The following is a 24,709-nucleotide window of genomic DNA, read 5'->3' on the forward strand; positions in this document are numbered from 1 at the left end:
GCAGAGGGTTAGGAGAGGGATGCAGAGGCTCAAGAGAATGATGAAGAGGCTAAAGAGAGTGCTGTACAGGCTCAAGAGAGGGATGCTGAGGCTCCAGAGAGGGATGCAGAGGCTCCAGAGATTTATGCAGAGGCTGAAGAGAGTTATGCAGAGGCTCAAGAGAATGATGTAGAGGCTTAAGAGAGGGATGCAGAGGCTCAGGAGAATGATGCAGAGGCTCAAGGGAGTGATGCAGACGATCAAGAGAGGGATGCAGAGGCTTAAGAGAGTGATGCAGAGGTTCAAGAGAGTGATGTAGAGGCTCAAGCGAGTGATGCAGAGGTTCAAGAGAGTGATGCAGACGCTGAGGAGAGTGATGCAGAGGCTCAAGAGAGTGATGCATAGGATAAAGAGAGTGATGCAGAGGGTCTTGAGAGTGATGCAGAGGCTCAAGAGAGTGATGCAGAGGCTCAAGAGAGTGATGCAGAGGAGTATGAGCATGATGCAGAGGAGTATGAGCATGATGCAGAGGCCCGAGAGAGTGATGCAGAGGCCTCAAGCGAGGGATTCAGAGGCTGAAGAGAGTGATGCAGAGGCTCAAGAGAGTGATTCAGAGGCTTACGAGAGTGATGCAGAGGCTTAAGAGAGTGATGCCGAGGCTTAAGAGACGGATGCAGAGGCTCAAGAGAGGGATGCAGAGGCTCAAGAGAGAGATGAAGAGGCTCAAGAGAGGGATGCAGAGGCTCAAGTGAGGGATGCAGAGGCACAAGAGAAAGATGCAGAGGCTCAAGAGAGGGATGCAGAGGCTAGAGAGAGTGATGCAGAGGCTCAAGAGAGTTCTGCAGAGGCTCAAGAGAGTGATGCATAGGCTTACGAGAGTGATGCAGATGATCAAGAGAGTGATGCAGAGGCTTACGAGAGTGATGCAGAGGCTGAAGAGAGAGATGCATAGGCTTAAGAGAGGGATGCTGAGGCTCCAGAGAGGGATGCAGAGGCTCCAGAGATTTATGCAGAGGCTGAAGAGAGTTATGCAGAGGCTCAAGAGAATGATGTAGAGGCTTAAGAGAGGGATGCAGAGGCTCAGGAGAATAATGCAGAGGCTCAAGGGAGTGATGCAGACGATCAAGAGAGGGATGCAGAGGCTTAAGAGAGTGATGCAGAGGTTCAAGAGAGTGATGTAGAGACTCAAGAGAGTGATGCAGAGGTTCAAGAGAGTGATGCAGACGCTGAGGAGAGTGATGCAGACGCTGAGGAGAGTGATGCAGAGGCTCAAGAGAGTGATGCATAGGATAAAGAGAGTGATGCAGAGGGTCTAGAGAGTGATGCAGAGGCTCAAGAGAGTGATGCAGAGGCTCAAGAGAGTGATGCAGAGGAGTATGAGCATGGTGCAGAGGAGTATGAGCATGATGCAGAGGCCCGAGAGAGTGATGCAGAGGCCTCAAGCGAGGGATTCAGAGGCTGAAGAGAGTGATGCAGAGGCTCAAGAGAGTGATTCAGAGGCTTACGAGAGTGATGCCGAGGCTTAAGAAACGGATGCAGAGGCTCAAGAGAGGGATGCAGAGGCTCAAGAGAGAGATGAAGAGGCTCAAGAGAGGGATGCAGAGGCTCAAGTGAGGGATGCAGAGGCACAAGAGAAAGATGCAGAGGCTCAAGAGAGGGATGCAGAGGCTAAAGAGAGTGATGCAGAGGCTCAAGAGAGTGATGCAGAGGCTCAAGAGAGGGAAGCAGAGGCTCAAGTGAGGGGATGCAGAGGCACATGAGAGGAATGCAGAGGCTCTTGAGAGTGATGCAAAGGCTCAAGAGAGGGATGCATAGGCTTAAGATAGTGATGCAAAGGCTCAAGTGAGGGATGCAGAGGCTCAAGAGAATGATGAAGAGGCTAAAGGGAGTGCTGTAGAGGCTCAAGAGAGGGATGCTGAGGCTCCAGAGAGGGATGCAGAGGCTCCAGAGAGTTATGCAGAGGCTGAGGAAAGTGATGTAGAGGCTCAAGAGATTGATGCAGAGGCTTAAGAGAGTGACTCAGAAGCTCAAGAGAGTTATGCAGAGGCTCAAGAGAATGATGTAGAGGCTTAAGAGAGGGATGCAGAGGCTCAAGAGAATGATGCAGAGGCTCAAGGGAGTGATGCAGAGGCTTAAGAGAGTGAAGCAGAGGCTGAAGAGAGTGATGCAGAGGCTTAAGAGAGTGATGCAGACGACAAAGAGAGGGAATCAGAGGCTTAAGAGAGTGATGCAGAGGCTTACTAGAGTGTTGCAGAGGCTCAAGAGAGGGATACAGAGGCTCATGAGAGTGATGCAGACGACAAAGAGAGGGAATCAGAGGCTTAAGAGAGTGATGTAGAGGCTTACTAGAGTGTTGCAGAGGCTCAAGAGAGGGATACAGAGGCTCATGAGAGTGATGCAGAGGCTCAAGAGAGTTATGCAGAGGCTCATGAGAGTGATGCAGAGGGTTAGGAGAATGATGCAGAGGCTCAAGAGCGGGATGCATAGGCTTGGGAGAGTGATGCAAATGCTCACGAGAGGGATGCAGAGGCTCATGAGAGGGATGCAGGAGTTCAAGAAAGGGATGCAGAGTCTCAAGAGAGTGATGCAGAGGCTTAAGAGAGGGATGCAGAGGCTCAAGAGAGTGATGCAGAGGGTTAGGAGAGGGATGCAGAGGCTCAAGAGAATGATGAAGAGGCTAAAGAGAGTGCTGTAGAGGCTCAAGAGAGGGATGCTGAGGCTCCAGAGAGGGATGCAGAGGCTCCAGAGATTTATGCAGAGGCTGAAGAGAGTTATGCAGAGGCTCAAGAGAATGATGTAGAGGCTTAAGAGAGGGATGCAGAGGCTCAGGAGAATGATGCAGAGGCTCAAGGGAGTGATGCAGACGATCAAGAGAGGGATGCAGAGGCTTAAGAGAGTGATGCAGAGGTTCAAGAGAGTGATGTAGAGGCTCAAGCGAGTGATGCAGAGGTTCAAGAGAGTGATGCAGACGCTGAGGAGAGTGATGCAGAGGCTCAAGAGAGTGATGCATAGGATAAAGAGAGTGATGCAGAGGGTCTTGAGAGTGATGCAGAGGCTCAAGAGAGTGATGCAGAGGCTCAAGAGAGTGATGCAGAGGAGTATGAGCATGATGCAGAGGAGTATGAGCATGATGCAGAGGCCCGAGAGAGTGATGCAGAGGCCTCAAGCGAGGGATTCAGAGGCTGAAGAGAGTGATGCAGAGGCTCAAGAGAGTGATTCAGAGGCTTACGAGAGTGATGCAGAGGCTTAAGAGAGTGATGCCGAGGCTTAAGAGACGGATGCAGAGGCTCAAGAGAGGGATGCAGAGGCTCAAGAGAGAGATGAAGAGGCTCAAGAGAGGGATGCAGAGGCTCAAGTGAGGGATGCAGAGGCACAAGAGAAAGATGCAGAGGCTCAAGAGAGGGATGCAGAGGCTAGAGAGAGTGATGCAGAGGCTCAAGAGAGTTCTGCAGAGGCTCAAGAGAGTGATGCATAGGCTTACGAGAGTGATGCAGATGATCAAGAGAGTGATGCAGAGGCTTACGAGAGTGATGCAGAGGCTGAAGAGAGAGATGCATAGGCTTAAGAGAGGGATGCTGAGGCTCCAGAGAGGGATGCAGAGGCTCCAGAGATTTATGCAGAGGCTGAAGAGAGTTATGCAGAGGCTCAAGAGAATGATGTAGAGGCTTAAGAGAGGGATGCAGAGGCTCAGGAGAATAATGCAGAGGCTCAAGGGAGTGATGCAGACGATCAAGAGAGGGATGCAGAGGCTTAAGAGAGTGATGCAGAGGTTCAAGAGAGTGATGTAGAGACTCAAGAGAGTGATGCAGAGGTTCAAGAGAGTGATGCAGACGCTGAGGAGAGTGATGCAGACGCTGAGGAGAGTGATGCAGAGGCTCAAGAGAGTGATGCATAGGATAAAGAGAGTGATGCAGAGGGTCTAGAGAGTGATGCAGAGGCTCAAGAGAGTGATGCAGAGGCTCAAGAGAGTGATGCAGAGGAGTATGAGCATGGTGCAGAGGAGTATGAGCATGATGCAGAGGCCCGAGAGAGTGATGCAGAGGCCTCAAGCGAGGGATTCAGAGGCTGAAGAGAGTGATGCAGAGGCTCAAGAGAGTGATTCAGAGGCTTACGAGAGTGATGCCGAGGCTTAAGAAACGGATGCAGAGGCTCAAGAGAGGGATGCAGAGGCTCAAGAGAGAGATGAAGAGGCTCAAGAGAGGGATGCAGAGGCTCAAGTGAGGGATGCAGAGGCACAAGAGAAAGATGCAGAGGCTCAAGAGAGGGATGCAGAGGCTAAAGAGAGTGATGCAGAGGCTCAAGAGAGTTCTGCAGAGGCTCAAGAGAGTGATGCATAGGCTTACGAGAGTGATGCAGATGATCAAGAGAGTGATGCAGAGGCTTACGAGAGTGATGCAGAGGCTGAAGAGAGTGATGCATAGGCTCAAGAGAGTAATGCAGAGTCTCAAGAGAGGGATGCAGAGGCTCAAGAGAGGGAAGCAGAGGCTCAAGTGAGGGATGCAGAGGCTCAAGAGAGTGATGCAAAGGCTCAAGAGAGTGATGCATAGGCTCAAGGGAGTGATGTAGATGCTTAAGAGAGGGATGCTGAGGCTCAAGAGAAGGATGTAGAGGCTCAAGAGAGTAATGCAGAAGCTCAAGAGAGTGATGCAGAGGCTCAAGAGAGGGATGCAGAGACTTAAAAGAGTGATGCAGAGGTTTAAGGGAGGGATGCAGAGGCTCAAGAGAGGGATGCAAAGGTTCAAGAGAGGGATGCAGAGGCTCAAGAGAGGGAAGCAGAGGCTCAAGTGAGGGGATGCAGAGGCACAAGAGAGGAATGCAGAGGCTCTTGAGAGTGATGCAAACGCTCAAGAGAGGGATGCAGGAGTTCAAGAGAGGGATGCAGAGGCTCAAGAGAGTGATGCAGAGGCTTAAGAGAGGGATGCAGAGGCTAAGTGAGTGAAGCAGAGCCTTAGGAGAGGGATACAGAGGCACAAGAAAATGATGAAGAGGCTCAAGAGAGTGCTGCTGAGGCTCAGGAGAGGGGTGCTGAGGCTCCAGAGAGGGATGCAGAGGCTCCAGAGAGTGATGCAGAGGCTGAAGTGAGAGATGCAGAGGCTTAAGAGAGTGACGGAGAGGCTCAAGAGAGTGATGCAGAGGCTTAAGAGAGTGACTCAGAAGCTCAAGAGAGTTATGCAGAGGCTCAAGAGAATGATGTAGAGGCTTAAGAGAAGGATGCGGAGGCTCAAGAGAATGATGCAGAGGCTCAAGGGAGTGATGCAGAGGCTTAAGAGAGTGAAGCAGAGGCTGAAGAGAGTGATGCAGAGGCTTAAGAGAGTGATGCAGACGATAAAGAGAGGGAATCAGAGGCTTAAGAGAGTGTCGCAGAGGCTTACTAGAGTGTTGCAGAGGCTCAAAAGAGGGATACAGAGGCTCATGAGAGTGATGCAGAGGCTCAAGAGAGGGATGCATAGGCTTAAGAGTGTTATGCAGAGGCTCATGAGAGTGATGCAGAGGGTTAGGAGAATGATGCAGAGGCTCAAGAGAGTGATGCAGAGGCTTAAGAGAGGGTTGCAGAGGGTCAAGAAAGGGATGCAGAGGCTCGTCAGAGTGATGCAGAGGCTCAAGAGCGGGATGCATAGGCTTGGGAGAGTGATGCAAAGGCTCACGAGTGGGATGCCGAGGCTCATGAGAGGGATGCAGAGGCTCAAGAGAGTGATGCAGAGGCTTAAGAGACGGATGCAGAGGCTCATGAGAGGGATGCAGAGGCTCAAGTGAGGGATGCAGAGGCACAAGAGAGGGACGCAGAGGCTCTTGGAAGTGATGCAGAGGCTCCAGAGAGGGATGCAGAGGCTTAAGAGAGTGATGCAAAGGCTCAAGAGAGGGATGCAGAGCCTTAAGAGAGGGATGCAGAGGCTCAAGAGAGGGATGCAGAGGCTTAAGAGAGTGATGCAAAGGCTCAAGAGAGGGATGCAGAGGCTCATGAGAGGGATGCAGAGGCTCAAGAGATGGATGCAGGAGCTCAAGAGAGAGATGCAGAGGCTCAAGAGAGTGATTCAGAGGCTTACGAGAGTGATGCAGAGGCTCAAGAGAGTGATTCAGAGGCCTACGAGAGTGATGCAGAGGCTTAAGAGAGTGATGCAGAGGCTTAAAAGGCGGATGAAGAGGCTCATGAGTGGGATGCAGAGGCTAAAGTGAGGGATGCAGAGGCACAAGAGAGGGACGCAGAGGCTCTTGAGAGTAATGCAGAGGCTCCAGAGAGGGATGCAGAGGCTTAAGAGAGTGATGCAATGGCTCAAGAGAGGGATGCAGAGGCTTAAGAGAGGGATGCAGAGGCTAAAGAGAGGGATGCAGAGGCTAAAGAGAGGGATGCAGAGGCTTAAGAGAGTGATGCAAAGGCTCAAGAAAGGGATGCAGAGGCTCATGAGAGGGATACAGGAGTTTAAGAGTGGGATGCAGAGGCTCAAGAGAGTGATGCAGACGCTTAAGAGAGGGATGCAGAGGGTCAAGAGAGTGATGGTGAGGCTCAAGAGAATGAAGAAGAGGCTCAAGAGAGTGCTGCAGAGGCTCAAGAGAGGGATGCTGAGGCTCCATAGAGGGATGCAGAGGGTGAAGAGAGAGATGCAGAGGCTTAAGAGAGGGATTCAGAGGCTCAAGAGATTGATGCATAGGCTGAAGAGAATGATGTAGAGGCTTAAGAGAGGGATGCAGAGGCTCAAGAGAATGATGCAGAGGCTCAAGAGAGTGATGCAGAGGATCAAGAGAGGGATGCTAAGGCTCCAGAGAAAATAAATAAAATGATGCAAACACATAATTGATTAGAAATTAACCTTAAATACTTCATTTTCAATCAACTATTTGTTTCTCGTTAAAATACTGAGTAAGATATTGAAATGGGAGAAGTTCTGTTTTTATTGCATATATCGACGTTTCAGCCAGATTAGAGCGGTTTTACGTGTACAGCTTCCATCGGTAATATAAACGGAAAATCAGGAACATTTTAGTTAATTCTAATGAAAACACATTGATTTTTATCATTTGTATTGGAAACAACATTGACATATGTTTTTTTTGGATCTAAATAATACGAAACCTCGCTCTATGATTTGAAGTTAAAGTCCTCAAATATGGTAAAATAGTGACTTTTTTCACGTTTTTTATTTAGTGTGATTTTACGTAAATACATTCGTTTTTACCAATTATTCGATACTACTTCATGTTTTCCCACGATATGTGATTTGGCCTTCATATCTCAGAATTTCGCAAATTTTGAATTTTTATCAAGTTTCTTGCATTTTGTTTTGTACTAAAAATCATCGAATTTTGCAATATTTTGACGTTTATCATCCCCATTTCCTTTATGTGATTTAAACAAAATATCATCGAATATGGCATTATTTGTCGTTTTTCCACGTTTTTGTGAATTTTCAGCTTTTTAGTATTAATTCATTAAATATACAATAAAAATGATGCAAATACATAATTGATTAGATAATAACCTTAAATACTTTATTTTCAATCATCTATTTGTTTGTCGTTAAAGTACTGAGTAAGATATTGAAAAGGGGAGAAGTTCGGTTTTTATTGCATAGATCGACTTTTCAGCCGGAATAGAGTGGTTATACGTGTACATCTTCCATCGGTAATATAAACTGAAAATCAGGAACATTTTAGTTAATTCTAATGAAAACACTTTGATTTTTATCATTTGTATTGGAAACAACATTTTCATATGTCTTTTCTTGGATCTATATAATACGAAACCTCGCTCTATGATTTGAAGTTAAAATCATCAAATTTGGTATAATAGTGACTTTTTCACGTTCATCATTTAGTTTGATATTACGTAAATATATTCATTTTTTTACCCATATTTCGATACTATTTCATGTAGTATCACGATATGTGATTTAGCCTTCAAATCTCAGAATTTCGCATAATATTGCATTTTAAGCAAGTTTTCTTGCATTTTGTTTCGTACTAAAAATCATCGAATTTAGTAATATTTTGACGATTATCATCCCCCCCCCTTTTCCTTTATGTGATATAAACAAAATATCATCGAATTAGGCAATATTTTGCCGTTTTTCCACGTTTTTGTGAATTTTCAGTTTATTGTTATTAATTCAATAAATATGCAATAAAAATGATGCAAACACATAATTGATTAGATAATAACCTTAAATACTTCATTTTCAATCATCTATTTGTTTGTCGTTAAAATACTGAGTAAGATATTGAAAAGGGGAGAAGTTCGGTTTTTATTGCATATATCGATTTTTCAGCCGGAATAGAGCGGTTTTTCGTGTACATCTTCCATCGGTAATATAAACGGAAAATCAGGAACATTTTAGTTAATTCTAATGAAAACACATTGATTTTTATCATTGTATTGGAAACAACATTGTCATATGTCTTTTCTTGGATCTAAATAATACGAAACCTCGCCTCATGATTCGAAGTTAAAATCCTCATATTTGGTATAATAGTGACTTTTTTCACGTTTTTCATGTAGTTTGATATTACGTAAATATATTCATTTTTACCAATATTTCGATACTATTTCATATAGTATCACGATATGTGATTTGGCCTTCAAATCTCAGAATTTCGCATAATATTGCATTTTAAGCAAGTTTTCTTGCATTTTGTTTCGTACGAAAAATCATCGAATATAGCAATATTTTCACGTTTATCATACCCTTTTCGTTTATGTGATTTAAACAAAGTATCATCGATATAAGCAAGATTTTACCGTTCTTCCACGTTTTTGTGAATTTTCCGTTTATTGTTATTAATTCATTAAATCTAAGATAAAAATGATGCAAACACATAATTGATTCGAAATTAACCTTAAATACTTAATTTTCAATCAACTATTTGTTTCTCGTTAAAATACCGAGTAAGATATTAAAAAGGGGAGAAGTTCTGTTTTTATTGCATATATGGACGTTTCAGCCGGATTAGAGCGGTTTTACGTGTACATCTTCCATCGGTAATATAAACGGGAAATCAGGAACATTTTAGTTAATTCTAATGAAAACACATTGATTTTTATCATTTGTATTGGAAACAACATTGTCATGTCTTTTTTTGGATCTAAATAATACGAAACCTCGCTCTATGATTTGAAGTTAAAATCCTCAAATATGGTAAAATAGTGACTTTTTTCTCGTTTTTTATGTAGTATGATTTTACGTAAATATATTCGTTTTTACCAATTATTCGATACTTCATGTTTTCTCACGATATGTGATTTGGCCTTCATATCTCAGAATTTCGCAAATTTTGCATTTTATAAAGTTTCTTGCAATTTGTTTTGTACAAAAAATCATCGAATTTTGCAATAATTTGACGTTAATCATCCCCACTTCCTTTGTGATTTAAACAAAAAATCATCGAATTAGGCAATATTTTGCGTTTTTCAACGTTTTTGTGAATTTTTAGTTTATTAGTATTAATTCATTATATATACAATAAAAATGAAGCAAACACATAATTGATTAGATAATAACCTTAAATACTTTATTTTCAATCATCTATTTGTTTCTCGTTAAAATACTGAGTAAGATATTGAAAAAGGGAGAAGTTTGGTTTTTCTTGCATATATCGACTTTTCAGCCGGAATAGAGCGGTTTTACGTGTACATCTTCCATCGGTAATATAAACGGAAAATCAGGAACATTTTAGTTAATTCTAATGAAAACACATTCATTTTTATCATTTGTATTGGAAACAACATTGTCATATGTCTTTTCTTGGATCTAATTAATACGAAACCTCGCTTCATGATTCGAAGTAAAAATCCTCAAATTTGGTATAATAGTGACTTTTTCACGTTTTTCAAATAGTTTGATATTACGTAAATATATTCATTTTTACCAATATTTCGATACTATTTCATATAGTATCACGATATGTGATTTGGCCTTCAAATCTCAGAATTTCGCATAATATTGCATTTTAAGCAAGTTTTCTTGCATTTTGTTTCGTACGAAAAATCATCGAATTTAGCAATATTTTCACGTTTATCATCCCCTTTTCCTTTATGTTATTTAAACAAAATATCGTCGAATTAGGCAAGATTCTACCGTTTTTCAACGTTTATGTGAATTTTCCGTTTATTGTTATTAATTCATTAAATATACGATAAAAATGATGCAAACACATAATTGATTACAAATTAACCTTAAATACTTCATTTTCAATCAACTGTTTGTTTCTCGTTAAAATACTGAGTAAGATATTGAATAGGGGAGAAGTTCTGTTTTTATTGCATATATAGACGTTTCAGCCGGATTGGAGCGGTTTTACATGTACATCTTCCATCGGTAATATAAACGGAAAATCAGGAACATTTTAGTTAATTCCAATGAAAACACATTGATTTTTATCATTTGTATTGGAAACATCATTGTCATATGTCTTTTTTTGGATCTAAATAATACGAAACCTCGCTCTATGATTTGAAGTTAAAATCCTCAAATATTGTAAAATAGTGAATTTTTTCACGTTTTTTATGTAGTGTGATTTTACGTAAATATATTCGTTTTTACCAATTATTCGATACTACTTCATGTTTTCTCATGATATGTGATTTGGCCTTCATATCTCAGAATTTCGCAAATTTTGCATTTTATCAAGTTTCTTGCAATTTGTTTTCAAAATAGCCCAAACATCCCAAATTCGTCCATTGAGCCATACTTTGGAGCCAAATTCTGACTCTCAGCACGTATTCGCAGTTTGATTTTTTGAACTTTTATACCGAAAATATGCCAATTACGGAGAGCAGCAAGGATCACATTTTGCCCAAACCCTACCTGCAGTTTTTAAAATATCCCAAACATCCCAAATTCGACCCTTGATCCATATTTTGGAGCCAAATTCTGGTTCTCTGCCCGTATTCGCAGTTTGAAATTACGACTTTTATACTGAAAATATGCCAATTACTGACAGCTGCGATGGATCACATTATGACCAAACCCTCCCTGCAGTTTTTAAAATATCCCAAACATCCCAAATTCGACCCTTGAACCTTATTTTGGAGCTAAATTCTGGCTCTCTGCATGTATTCACATTTTGAAATAACGACTTTTTATTCTGAAAATATGCCAATTACTGAAAGCAGTGATGGGTCACATTTTGCTCAAACCCTCCCTGCAGTTTTCAAAAGAGCCCAAACCTCCCAAATTCGTCCCTTGAGCCATATTTTGGAGCCAAATACTGGCTCTCTCCAAATATTCGCAGTTTGAAATTACGAATTTTTATACCGAAAATATGTTAAATACTGAGAGCAGCGATAGGTCACATTTTGGCCAAACCACCCCCCTGCAGTTTTCAAAATATTCCAAACATCCATAATTCGACCCTGGAGCCTTATTTTGAAGCCAAATTTTGGCTCTTTGCACGTATTCCAAGTTTGAAATTACGACTTTTTATACTGAAAATATGCCAATTACTGAAAGAAGAGTTGCGTCACATTTTGCCAAAACCCCCCTTGCAATTTTCAAATATTCCAAACATCCCAAATTCGACCCTTGAGCCATATTTTGGAGCCAAATTCTGGCTCTCTGCACGTATTCGCAGTTTGAAATTATGACTTTTTATACTGAAAATATGCCAATTACGGAAAGCGGCGATGGATCACATTATGACCAAACCCTCCCTGCAGTTTTTAAAATATCCCAAACATCCCAAATTCGACCCTTGAATCATATTTTGGAGCTAAATTCTGGCTCTCTGCACGTATTCACATTTTGAAATAACGACTTTTTATTCTGAAAATATGCCAATTACTGAAAGCAGTGATGGGTCACATTTTGCCGTAACCCTCCCTGCAGTTTTCAAAAGAGCCCAAACATCTCAAATTCGTCCCTTGAGCCATATTTTGGAGCCAAATACTGGCTCTCTCCAAATATTCGCAGTTTGAAATTACAAATTTTTTTACCGAAAATATGTCACTATCTTGAGCCTCTGCATCACTCTCTTGAGCCTCTGCATCCTTCTCTTAAGCCTCTGCATCTCTCTCTTGATCATCTGCATCACTCTCGTAAGCCTCTGCATCACTCTCTTGACCCTCTGCATAACTCTCTTGAGCCTCTGCATCACTCTCTTGAGCCTCTGCATCCTTCTCTTGAGCTTCTGCAACACTCTCCTCAGCCTCTGCATCACTCTCTTAAGCCTCTGCATCACTCTCGTAAGCCTCTGCATCCCTCACTTTAGCCTCTGCATCCCTCTCAGGAGCCTCTGCATCTCTCTCTTGTGCCTTTACATCACTCGCTTAAACCAAAGCATCCCTCTCTTGAACTCCTGCATCCCTCTCAGGAGTTCTGCATCCCTCACATGAGCCTTTGCATCACCCTCTCAAGCCTCTGCATCCCTCTCTTGAGCCTCTGCGTCACTCTCAAGAGCCTCTGCATCACTCTCTTCAGCCTCTGCATCCCTCTCTTGAGCCTCTGCATCACTCTTTTCAGCCTCTGCATCACTCTTTTGAGCCTCTACATCCCTCTCTTGAGACTCTGCATCCCTCTCTTAAGCCTCTGCATCACTCCCTTGAGCCTCTGCATCACTATCTTGAGCCTCTGCATCACTCTCTTGAGTCTCTGCATCTTTCTCTTAAGCCTCTGCATCTCTCTCTTGATCATCTGCATCACTCTCGTAAGCCTCTGCATCACTCTCTTGACCCTCTGCATAACTCTCTTGAGCCTCTGCATCACTCTCTTGAGCCTCTGCATCCCTCTCTTGAGCCTCTGCAACACTCTCCTCAGCCTCTGCATCACTCTCTTAAGCCTCTGAATCCCTCTCTTGAAGCCTCTGCATCACTCTCTCGAGCCTCTGCATCACTCTCTTGATCCTCTGCATCACTCTCCTGAGCCTCTGCATCACTCTCTTGAACCTCTGCATCACTCTCTAGAGCCTCTGCATCACTCTCTTCAGTCCCTGCATCACTCTCGTTAGCCTCTACTTCCCTCTCTTGATCCTCTGCATCCCTCTCTTGAGCCTTTGCATCCCTCTCTTGAGCCTCTGCATCCCTCTCTTAAGCCTTTGCATCACTCTCTTAAGCCTCTGCATCACTCTCTTGAGCCTCTGCATCCCTCTCTTGAGCCTCTGCAACGCTCTCTTTTCAGCCTCTGCATCACTCTCGTTAGCCTCTGAATCCCTCTCTTGAAGCCTCTTCATCACTCTCTCGAGCCTCTGCATCACTCTCTTGATCCTCTGCATCACTCTCCTGAGCCTCTGCATCACTCTCTTGAGCCTCTGCATCACTCTCTAGAGCCTCTGCATCACTCTCTTCAGCCTCACTAGAAAATATGGCTCAAGTGTCGAACTTGGGATTTTTTGGATATTTTGAAAACTGCACGGAGGGTTTGGGCAAAATGTGATCCATCGCTGCTCTAAGTAATTGGTATATTTTCGGTAGAAAAATTCCTCATTTAAAACTGCGAATACGTGCAGAGAGCCAGAACTTCGCTCCAAAATATGCCGCAAGGGTGGAATTTGGGATGTTTGCGATATTTTGAAAACTGCAAAAAGGGGGTTTGGGCAAAATGTGATCCATTGCTGCTCTCCGTAATTGGCATATTTTCGGTATAAAAATTCATAGCTTCAAACTGCAAATACGTGCAGAGAGCCAGAATTTAGCTCCAAAATATGGCACAAGCTTTGAATTTGGGATGTTTAGGATATTTTGAAAACTGCAGGGAGGGTTTGTGCAGAATGTGATCCATCGCAGCTTTCAGTAATTGGCATATTTTCGGTTTAAAAAGTCGTAATTTCAAAATGCGAATACGTGCAGAGAGCCAGAATTTGGCTCCAAAATATGGCTCAAGCGTCGAATTGGGGATGTTTGAGATATTTTGAAAACTGCAGAGAGGGTTTGGGCAAAATGTAACCCATCGCCGCTTTCAGTAACTGGCATATTTTCGGTTTAAAAAGTTGTAATTTCAAAATGCGAATACGTGCAGAGAGCCAGAATTTGGCACAAAAATATGGCTCAAGGGTTGAATTTGGGATGCTTGGGTTATTATGAAAACTGACTGGTGGGTTTGGGCAAAATGTGAGCTATCGCTGCTTTCAGTAATAGACATATTTTCGGTATAAAAAGTCGTTATTTCAAACTCCGAAAACGTGCAGAAAGCCAGAATTTGGCTAGAAAATATGGTTCAAGGGTATAATATGGGATGTTTTCGATATTTTGAAAACTGCACGGAGGGTTTGGGCAGAATGTGATCCATCGTTGCTCTAAGTAATTGGTATATTTTCGGTTTAAAAATTCATTATTTCAAACTGCGAATACGTGCAGAGAGCCTGAATTTCGCTCCAAAATATGCCGCAAAGGTGGAATTTGGGTTGTTTGCGACATTTTGAAAACTGCAGGGGAGGGTTTTGGCAAAATGTGACCCATCGCTGCTCTCAGTAATTGGCATATTTTCGGTATAAAAAGACGTAATTTCAAACAGCGAATACGTGCAGAAAGCCAGAATTTGGCTCCAAAATATGGCTCAAGCTTCGAATTTGGGATGTTTGGGATATTTTGAAAACTGCAGGGGGGTGGGGGGTTTGGGCAAAATGTGACCTATCGCCGCTCTCAGTAATTGACATATTTTTGGTATAAAGATTCGTAATTTCAAACAGCGAATATGTGCAGAGAGCCATAATTTGGCTCCAAAATAAGGCTCCAGGGTCGAATTTGGGATGTTTGGGATATTTTAAAAACTGGAGGGAGGGTTGAGCAAAATGTGATCCATCGCCGCTATCCGTAATTGGCATATTTTCGGTATAAAAATTTGAAATTTCAAGCTGCGAATATTGGCAGATAGCCACAATTTGGATCCAAAATTTGGCTCAAGCGTGGCTCGAATTTTGGATGTTTGAGATGTTTTGAAAACTGCAGGGGGGCTTAAGGCTTACGAGCCAGGCTCAAGAGAGTGATTCAGAGGATTAGGAGAGTGATGCAGAGACTTAAGAGAGTGATGCAGAGGCTTAAGAGAGGGATGCAGAGGCTCAAGAGAGGGATGCAGAGGCTCAGGAGAGGGATGCAGAGGCTCAAGAGAGGGAAGCAGAGGCTCAAGAGAGGGATGCATAGGCTTAAGATAGTGATGCAAAGGCTCAAGAGAAGGATGCAGGAGTTCAAGAGAGGGATGCAGAGGCTCAAGAGAGTGATGCAGAGGCTTAAGAGAGGGATGCAAAGGCTCAAGAGAGTGAAGCAGAGGCTTAGGAGAGGAATGCAGAGGCACAAGAAAATGATGAAGAGTCTCAAGAGAGTGCTGCTGAGGCTCAAGAGAGGGGTGCTGAGGCTCCAGAGAGGGATGCAGAGGCTCCAGGGAATGATGTAGAGGCTTAAGAGAGGGATGTAGAGGCTCAAGAGAATGATGCAGAGGCTCAAGCGAGTGATGCAGACGATCAAGATAGGGATGCAGGGGCTAAAGAGAGTGATGCAGAGGGTCAAGAGACGGATGTAGAGGCTCAAGAGAGTAATGCAGAGGCTCAAGAGAGGGATGCAAAGGCTGAAGAGAGTGATGCAGAGGCTCATGAGAGGGATGCAGAGGCTCAAGAGAGTGATTCAGAGGATTACGAGAGTGATGCAGAGACTTCAGAGAGTGATGCAGAGGCTTAAGAGAGGGATGCAGAGGCTCAAGAGAGGTATGCAGAGGCTCAGGAGATGGAAGCAGGAGCTCAAGAGAGTGATGCAGAGGCTCAAGAGAGTGATTCAGAGGCTTACGAGAGTGATGCAGAGGCTGAAGAGAATGATGCAGGGGCTTAAGAGACGGATGCAGAGGCTCATGAGAGGGATGCAGAGGCTCAAGTGAGGGATGCAGAGGCACAAAAGAGGGACGCAGAGGCTCTTGAGAGTGATGCACAGGCTCCAGAGAGGGATGCAGAGGCTTAAGAGAGGGATACATAGGCTCAAGAGAGGGATGCAGAGGCTTAAGAGAGTGATGCAAAGGCTCAAGAGAGGGATGCAGAGGCTCATGAGAGGGATGCTGAGCCTCAAGAGATGGATACAGGAGCTCAAGAGAGTGATGCCGAGGCTCAAGAGAGTGATGCAGAGGCTTTAGAGAGTGATGCAGAGGCTTAAAAGACGGATGCAGAGGCTCATGAGTGGGATGCAGAGGCTCAAGTGAGGGATGCAGAGGCACAAGAGAGCGACGCAGAGGCTCTTGACAGTGATGAAGAGCCTCCAGAGAGGGTTGCAGAGGCTTAAGAGAGTGATGCAAAGGCTCAAGAGAGGGGTATGCAGAGGTTTAAGAGAGGGATGCAGAGGCTAAAGAGAGGGATGCAGAGGCTCAAGAGAGTGATGCAAAGGCTCAAGAGAAGGATGCAGAGGCTCATGAGAGGGATGCAGGAGTTCAAGAGTGGGATGCAGAGGCTCAATAGAGTGATGCAGAGGCTTAAGAGAGGGATGCAGAGGCTCAAGAGAGTGCTGCAGAGGCTCAAGAGAGGGATGCTGAGGCTCCAGAGAGGGATGCAGAGGGTGAAGAGAGAGATGCAGAGGCTTAAGAGAGTGATTCAGAGGCACAAGAGATTGATGCATAGGCTGAAGAGAATGATGTAGAGGCTTAAGAGAGGGATGCAGAGGCTCAAGAGAATGATGCAGAGGCTCAAGAGAGTGATGCAGAGGATAAAGAGAGGGATGCAGAGAGAAAAGAAAAAAGAAAAAAAAGAGAGAGGGAAAATTCACAAAAACGTGAAAAAACAGCAAAATATTGCCTAATTCGATGATATTTTGTTTAAATCACAAAAAGGAAAAGGGGATGATGAACCTCAAAATATTGCTAAATTCGATGATTTTAGAAAAGACCAAAAAGATGATCCAAGAAAAGACATATGACAATGTTGTTTCCAATACAAATGATAAAAATCAATGTGTTTTCATTAGAATTAACTAAAATGTTCCTGATTTTCCGTTTATATTACCGATGGAAGATGTACACGTAAAACCACTCTAATCCGGCTGAAACGTCGATATATGCAATAAAAAACGAACTTCTCCCCTTTTCAATATCTTACTCAGTATTTTAAAGAGAAACAAATAGATGATTGAAAATGAAGTATTTAAGACTAATTTCTAATCAATTATATGTTTGCATCATTTTTATCGTATATTTAATGAATTAATAACAATGAACTGAAAATTCACAAAAACGTGAAAAAACAGCAAAATATTGCCTAATTCGATGATATTTTGTTTAAATCACATAAAGGAAAAGGGGATGATGAACCTCAAAATATTGCTAAATTCGATGATTTTTTGTACAAAACAAAATGCAAGAAACTTGCTTAAAAATGCAAAATTTGTGAAATTCTGAGATATGAAGGCCAAATCACTAACCGTGAGAAAACATGAAGTAGTATCGAAATATTGGTAAAAACGAATATATTTACGTAAAATCACACTACATAAAAAACGTGAAAAAAGTCACTATTTTACCATATTTGAGAATTTTAACTGCGAATCATAAAGCGAGATTTCGTATTATTTAGATCCAAGAAAAGACATATGACAATGTTGTTTCCAATACAAATGATAAAAATCAATGTTGTTTCCAATACAAATGATAAAAATCAATGTTGTTTCCAATACAAATGATAAAAATCAATGTTGTTTCCAATACAAATGATAAAAATCAATGTGTTTTCATTAGAATTAACTAAAAGGTTCCTGATTTTCCGTTTATATTACCGATGGAAGTATTACACGTAAAACCGCTCCATTCCGGCTGAAACGTCGATATATGCAATAAAACCGAACTTCTCCCCTTTTCAATATCTTACTCAGTATTTTAACGAGAAACAAATAGATGATTAAAAATAAAGTATTTAAGGTTAATTTCTAATCAATTATGTGTTTGCATCATTTTTATCGTATATTTATTGAATTAATAACAATAAACTGAAAATTCACAAAAACGTGGATGAACAGCAAAATATTGCCTAATTCATTGATATTTTGTTTATATCACATAAAGGAAAAGGGGGATGATAAACGTCAAAATATTACTAAATTTGATGATTTTTAGTACGAAACAAAATTCAAGAAAACTTGCTTAAAATGTAATATTATGCGAAATTCTTATATATGAAGGCAAAATCACATATCGTGATACTACATGAAATAGTATCGAAATATTGGTAAAAATGAATATATATACGTAATATCATGAAAAACGTGAAAAAAGTCACTATTATACCAAATTTGAGGATTTTACCTTCGAATCAAAAAGCGAGGTTTCGTATTATTTAGATCGAAGAAAAGACATATGACAATGTTGTTTCCAATACAAATGATAAAAATCAATGTGTTTTCATTAGAATTAACTAAAATGTTCCTGATTTTCCTCTTATGTTACCGATGGAAGATGTACACGTAAAACGGCTCTATTCCGGCTGAAACGTCGATATATGCAATAAAAACCGAACTTCTCCCCTTTTCAATATCTTACTCAGTATTTTAACGAGAAACAAATAGATGATTGAAAATGAAGTATTTAAGGTTAATATCTAATCAATTATGTGTTTGCATGATTTTTATCGTATTTTTAATGAATTAATACCAATAAACTGAAAATTCTCAAAAACGTGGAAAAATGGCAAAATATTGCCTAATTCGATGATATTTTGTTTAAATCACATAAAGGAAATGGGGATGAAAAACGTCAAAATATTGCTAAATTCGATGATTTTTAGTACGAAACAAAATGCAAGAAACTTTCTTAAAAATTCAAAATTTGCGAAATTCTGAGATATGAATGCCAAATCACATATCATTTGAAAATATGAAGTAGTATCGAAATATTGGTAAAACGAATAAATTTACGTAAAATCACACTTCATAAAAAACGTAAAAAAAAGTCAATATTTTACCATATTTGAGGGTTTTAACTTCAAATCATAGAGCGAGGTTTCGTATTATTTAGATCCAAGAAAAGACATATGACAATGTTGTTTCCAATACAAATGATAAAAATCAATGTGTTTTCATTAGAATTAACTAAAATGTTCCTGATTTTTCGTTTATATTACCGATGGAAGATGTACACGTAAAACCACTCTAATCCGGCTGAAACGTCGATATATGCAATAAAAAACGAACTTCTCCCCTTTTCAATATCTTACTCAGTATTTTAACGAGAAACAAATAGATGATTGAAAATGAAGTATTTAAGACTAATTTCTAATCAATTATGTGTTTGCATCATTTTTATCGTATATTTAATGAATTAATAACAATAAACGGAAAATTCACAAAAACGTGAAAAAATAGCAAAATATTGCCTAATTCGATGATATTTTGTTTAAATCACATAATGGAAAAGGGGATGATAAACGTCAAAATATTGCTAAATTCGATGATTTTTAGTACGAAACAAAATGCAAAAAAACTTGCTTAAAATGCAATATTATGCGAAATTCTGAGATATGAAGGCCAAATCACATATCGTGATGGGGGGGTGGACAGGCCTCCTCCCGATTGTGCTTCAAATAACAGCCACCTACTGGAGAAAAACCAGTGCCCTATAACACCGAGGGTCACCTCCCCCTCTAGGTCCACTGCACCTGCATTTGGTCACCAAGGCTGAACCAACAGGCGTGCTTCAGGGGCGCGCGCGCCAACACAGACAAACACTGGTCAGGCGCGCCAACAACACAAACACTGGTCCGGCGCGCCAACAACACAAACACTACCTTAAATGTTGAGAAGGGCAGGACGCCCCTGACGGGTTGCTCCGAGTCGTTGTTGATAGGAACTGGTGTAGGGTCCATGCTGGGGGAACAGTTGAGCATGCTAAACTTCTGTGTTTACGACTCGCTGAGCAGCAGTGAGCAGCGTTTTGTAAGAGAGCAGCTGTTGGCTTGTCGGGAAGAGGGCCACGCAGTCTGCGTCCGAGTTTATATAACCTCGGCTCGTTGCGCGCGCAGCTTGGGGCGGTTACAATCAGCTTCCAGACGTACGTTTTCTCTTCCCCTCAGAAAACCCACCGTTTTTGGGAAAAACAGTGTTCTTATAAGGAAATAGGCCGGGAGTCATTGCATTAGACAATCATCGGCTAGAAATGAGGGGTCCATGAGCTAGAGCTCGATCCAGCAGGCACAAATACGTGAGTACTCACACACACACACACACTTTATTATTACGTACTCAAGAAACATTTAACATTTATACAAAGAGCAGTTAACTGGACACGCCGGGCACAACTCCCTAACCCCAGGGAAGTGACGGCTAGCTGCTACTATACACAACACAACAATAACACATCTTTCTCCTCAGAAGGAGTAGAGGGCGCGGGAGGGGGGTGGGTGGTGGCGGGGGGGAACCTCCTCATTATTGAGGTATGCTGCTGCCTCACGCTTAAATCTCTCTTCGGCAGCAACAGCTCGCTTCACAGCCTCAGCTCTATGCTTGGGTAACTTCCTCATTGCGTTTTTGATCACCATCTTCTCTCCCATTTTTGCGGTCATAGTAGCCTGTGCCTTTGCGATCCTCCTCATGTCCTTGGCATAGTTGATGTCGATGGAGGAGGGAGAGGAGAGGGAGGAGGAGCTTGTGACAGGAACACTGCTCATGATGCCGGTCTGGTGTAACCAACCACGCACACCCAACTTGTCCAGCCATAATTATATCCTAGATAACAAATAAAATAGTTAACTGGTTATATATTAATACTAACCAGTCATGGTAGAGGGTATAGGTGAGAGTAGTGGTGTTAGTTGTGTTGGTGTTGATGATGGTCATTGGGATGATGGTGGTTATGGTGGAGGTGGTGGTGTTGATGATGGTGGTCATTGTGATGATGGTGGTAATGGTGGAGGTGGTGATGGTGATGATAGTGGTGTTGATGATGGTGGTCATTGTGATGATGGTGGTTTTGGTGGAGGAGATGGTGATAGTGGTGGTGATGATAGTGGTGTTGATGGTGATGATGGTGGTCATTGTGATGATGGTGGTTATGGTGGAGATGGTGATGGTGATGATAGTGGTGATGACGGTGGTCATTGTGATGATGGAGGTTATGGTGGAGGTGGTGATGGTGATGATAGTGGTCATTGTGATGATGGTGGTTATGGTGGAGGTGGTGATGGTGATGATAGTGGTGTTGATGGTGATGATGGTGGTCAATGTGATGATGGTGGTTATGGTGAAGGTGGTGATGGTGATGATAGTGGTGTTGATGGTGATGATGGTGGTCATTGTGATGATGGTGGAGGAGGTGATGGTGATGATAGTGGTGATGATAGTGGCCATTGAGATGATGGTGGTTATGGTGATAGTGATAGTGGTGGTGATGGTGATGATAGTGGTCATTGTGATGATGGTGGTTATGGTGGAGGTGGTGATGGTGATGATAGTGATGTTGATGGTGGTCATTGTGATGATGGTGGTTATGGTGGAGGTGGTGATAGTGATAGTGGTGGTGATGGTTGATGGTGATGATGGTGGTTATGGTGGAGGAGGTGATGGTGATGATAGTGGTGTTGATGGTGATGATGGTGATGATAGTGGTCATTGTGGAGGTGATGATAGTGGTGGAGATGGTGATGGTGGTAGTGGGGGTTATGGTGGAGGTGGTGATGGTGATGATAGTGGTCATTGTGATGATAGTGGTTATGGTGGAGGTGGTGATGGTGATGATAGTGGTGTTGATGGTGATGATGGTGGTCATTGTGATGATGGTGGTTATGGTGGAGGAGGTGATGGTGATGATAGTGGTCATTGTGATGATGGTGGTTATGGAGGAGGAGGTGATGGTGATGATAGTGGTGTTGATGGTGATGATGGTGGTCATTGTGGAGGTGATGATAGTGGTGGAGATGGTGATGGTGGTTGTGGGAGTGATGATGGTGGTTATGGTGGAGGTGGTGATGGTGGTGGTGGTGGTAGTGAGGGTGATGGTGGTGAAGGTAGTGATGGTGGTGGTTATGGAAGTGATGGTGATACTGTTGGTGGTGGTGATGGTGGTGATGGTTATAGTGAAGGGGTGGTGGTGGTGATAGTAGGTAGTGAAAAGAGCTAGTCGGAGGGACGCGATGGAAGGCAAAGAGAGGGAGGTGAGGGAAGCTAGTGAGAGGGAGGTGAGAGAAGCTAGTGAGAGGGAGGAGAGGGTGATGGAGCGAAGTACAGTTAATGACGTCAAGACCTGTGCGGAAGCTCAGGTCAGGTATACTGCAGTACCCAGAGTGTCAGGTATACTACAGTACCCAGAGTGTCAGGTATACTACAGTACCCAGAGTGTCAGGTATACTACAGTACCCAGAGTGTCAGGTATACTACAGTACCCAGAGTGTCAGGTATACTACAGTACCCAGAGTGTCAGGTATACTACAGTACCCAGAGTGTCAGGTATACTACAGTACCCAGAGTGTCAGGTATACTACAGTACCCAGAGTGTCAGGTATACTACAGTACCCAGAGTGTCAGGTATACTACAGTACCCAGAGTGTCAGGTATACTACAGTACCCAGAGTGTCAGGTATACTACAGTACCCAGAGTGTCAGGTATACTACAGTACCCAGAGTGTCAGGTATACTACAGTACCCAGAGTGTCAGGTATACTACAGTACCCAGAGTGCCAGGTATACTACTGTACCCAGAGTGAGTGTCAGGTATACTACAGTACCCAGAGTGTCAGGTATACTACAGTACCCAGAGTGAGTGTCAGGTATACTACAGTACCCAGAGTGAGTGTCAGGTATACTACAGTACCCAGAGTGTCAGGTATACTACAGTACCCAGAGTGAGTGTCAGGTATACTACAGTACCCAGAGTGTCAGGTATACTACAGTAACCAGAGTGAGTGTCAGGTATACTACAGGACCCAGAGTGAGTGTCAGGTATACTACAGGACCCAAAGTGAGTGTCAGGTATACTACAAGACCCAGAGTGAGTGTCAGGTATACTACAGGACCCAGAGTGAGTGTCAGGTATACTACAAGACCCAGAGTGAGTGTCAGGTATACTACAGTACCCAGAGTGAGTGTCAGGTATACTACAGTACCCAGAGTGTCAGGTATACTACAGTACCCAGAGTGAGTGTCAGGTATGCTACAGTACCCAGAGTGTCAGGTATACTACAGGACCCAGAGTGTCAGGTATACTACAAGACCCAGAGTGAGTGTCAGGTATACTACAGTACCCAGGGTGAGTTTCAGGTATGCTACTGGACCCAGAGTGAGTGTCAGGTATACTATAGTACCCAGAGTGTCAGGTATACTACAGTACCCAGAGTGAGTGTCAGGTATGCTACAGTACCCAGAGTGTCAGGTATACTACAGTACCCAGAGTAAGTTTCAGGTATGCTACTGGACCCAGAGTGAGTGTCAGGTATACTACAGTACCCGGAGTGTCAGGTATACTACAGTACCCAGAGTGAGTGTCAGGTATACTACAGGACCTAGACTGAGTATCAGGTATACTACAGTACCCAGAATGAGTGTCAGGTATACTACAGGACACAGAGTGAGTGTCAGGTATACTACAGTACCCAGAGTGAGTGTCAGGTATACTACAGTACCCAGAGTGAGTGTCAGGTATACTACAGGACCCAGAGTGTCATGTATACTACAGTACCCAGAGTGAGTGTCAGGTATACTACAGGACCCAGAGTGAGTGTCAGGTATACTACAGGACACAGAGTGAGTGTCAGGTATACTACAGTACCCAGAGTGAGTGTCAGGTATACTACAGTACCCAAAATGAGTGTCAGGTATACTACAGTACCCGGAGGGAGTGTTAGGTATACTACAATACCCAGAGTGTCAGGTATACTCCGGTACCTTGAGGGAGTGTCAGGTATACTACAGTACCCAGAGTGTCAGGTATACTACATTACCCAGAGTGAGTTTCAGGTATACTACATTACCCAGAGTGAGTGTCAGGTATACTACAGTACCCAGAGTGAGTGTCAGGTATACTACAGGACCCAGAGTGAGTGTCAGGTATATTACAGGACCTAGAGTGAGTGTCAGGTATACTACAGTACCAAGAGTGAGTGTCAGGTATACTACAGTACCCAGAGTGAGTGTCAGGAAGTGTAGTGAAGATGGTTACTGTGATGACGACAGTATATAGTGAAGATGGTTGCTGTGATGAAGACTGTATATAGTGAAGATGGTTACAGTGGTGAAGACTGTGTGTAGTGAAGATGGTTACTGTGATGAAGACAGTGTATAGTGAAGATGGTTACTGTGATGAAGACTGTGTGTAGTGAAGATGGTTACTGTGATGAAGACTGTGTATAGTGAAGATGGTTACTGTGATGAAGACAGTGTATAGTGAAGATGGTTACTGTGATGAAGGCTGTGTATAGTGAAGATGGTTACTGTGATGAAGACTGTGTGTAGTGAAGATAGTTACTGTGATGAAGACTGTGTGTAGTGAAGATGGTTACTGTGATGAAGACAGTGTGTAGTGAAGATGGTTACTGTGATGAAGACTGTGTAGAGTGAAGATGGTTACTGTGATGAAGGCTGTGTATAGTTAAGATGGTTACTGTGATGAAGACTGTGTGTAGTGAAGATAGTTACTGTGATGAAGACTGTGTATAGTGAAGATGGTTACTGTGATGAAGACAGTGTGTAGTGAAGATGGTTACTGTGATGAAACTGTGTATAGTGAAGATGGTTACTGTGATGAAGATGGTTACTCTGATGAAGACAGTGTATAGTGAAGATGGTTACAGTGATGAAGACTGTGTGTAGTGAAGATTTGACCTCCATCACCCGAACACAGGATACTCCATCTTGTTTAATGTATAT

This window comes from Procambarus clarkii, chromosome 56 (genome assembly GCF_040958095.1).
Source record: "Procambarus clarkii isolate CNS0578487 chromosome 56, FALCON_Pclarkii_2.0, whole genome shotgun sequence".
Taxonomy (NCBI): Eukaryota; Metazoa; Arthropoda; class Malacostraca; order Decapoda; family Cambaridae; genus Procambarus; species Procambarus clarkii.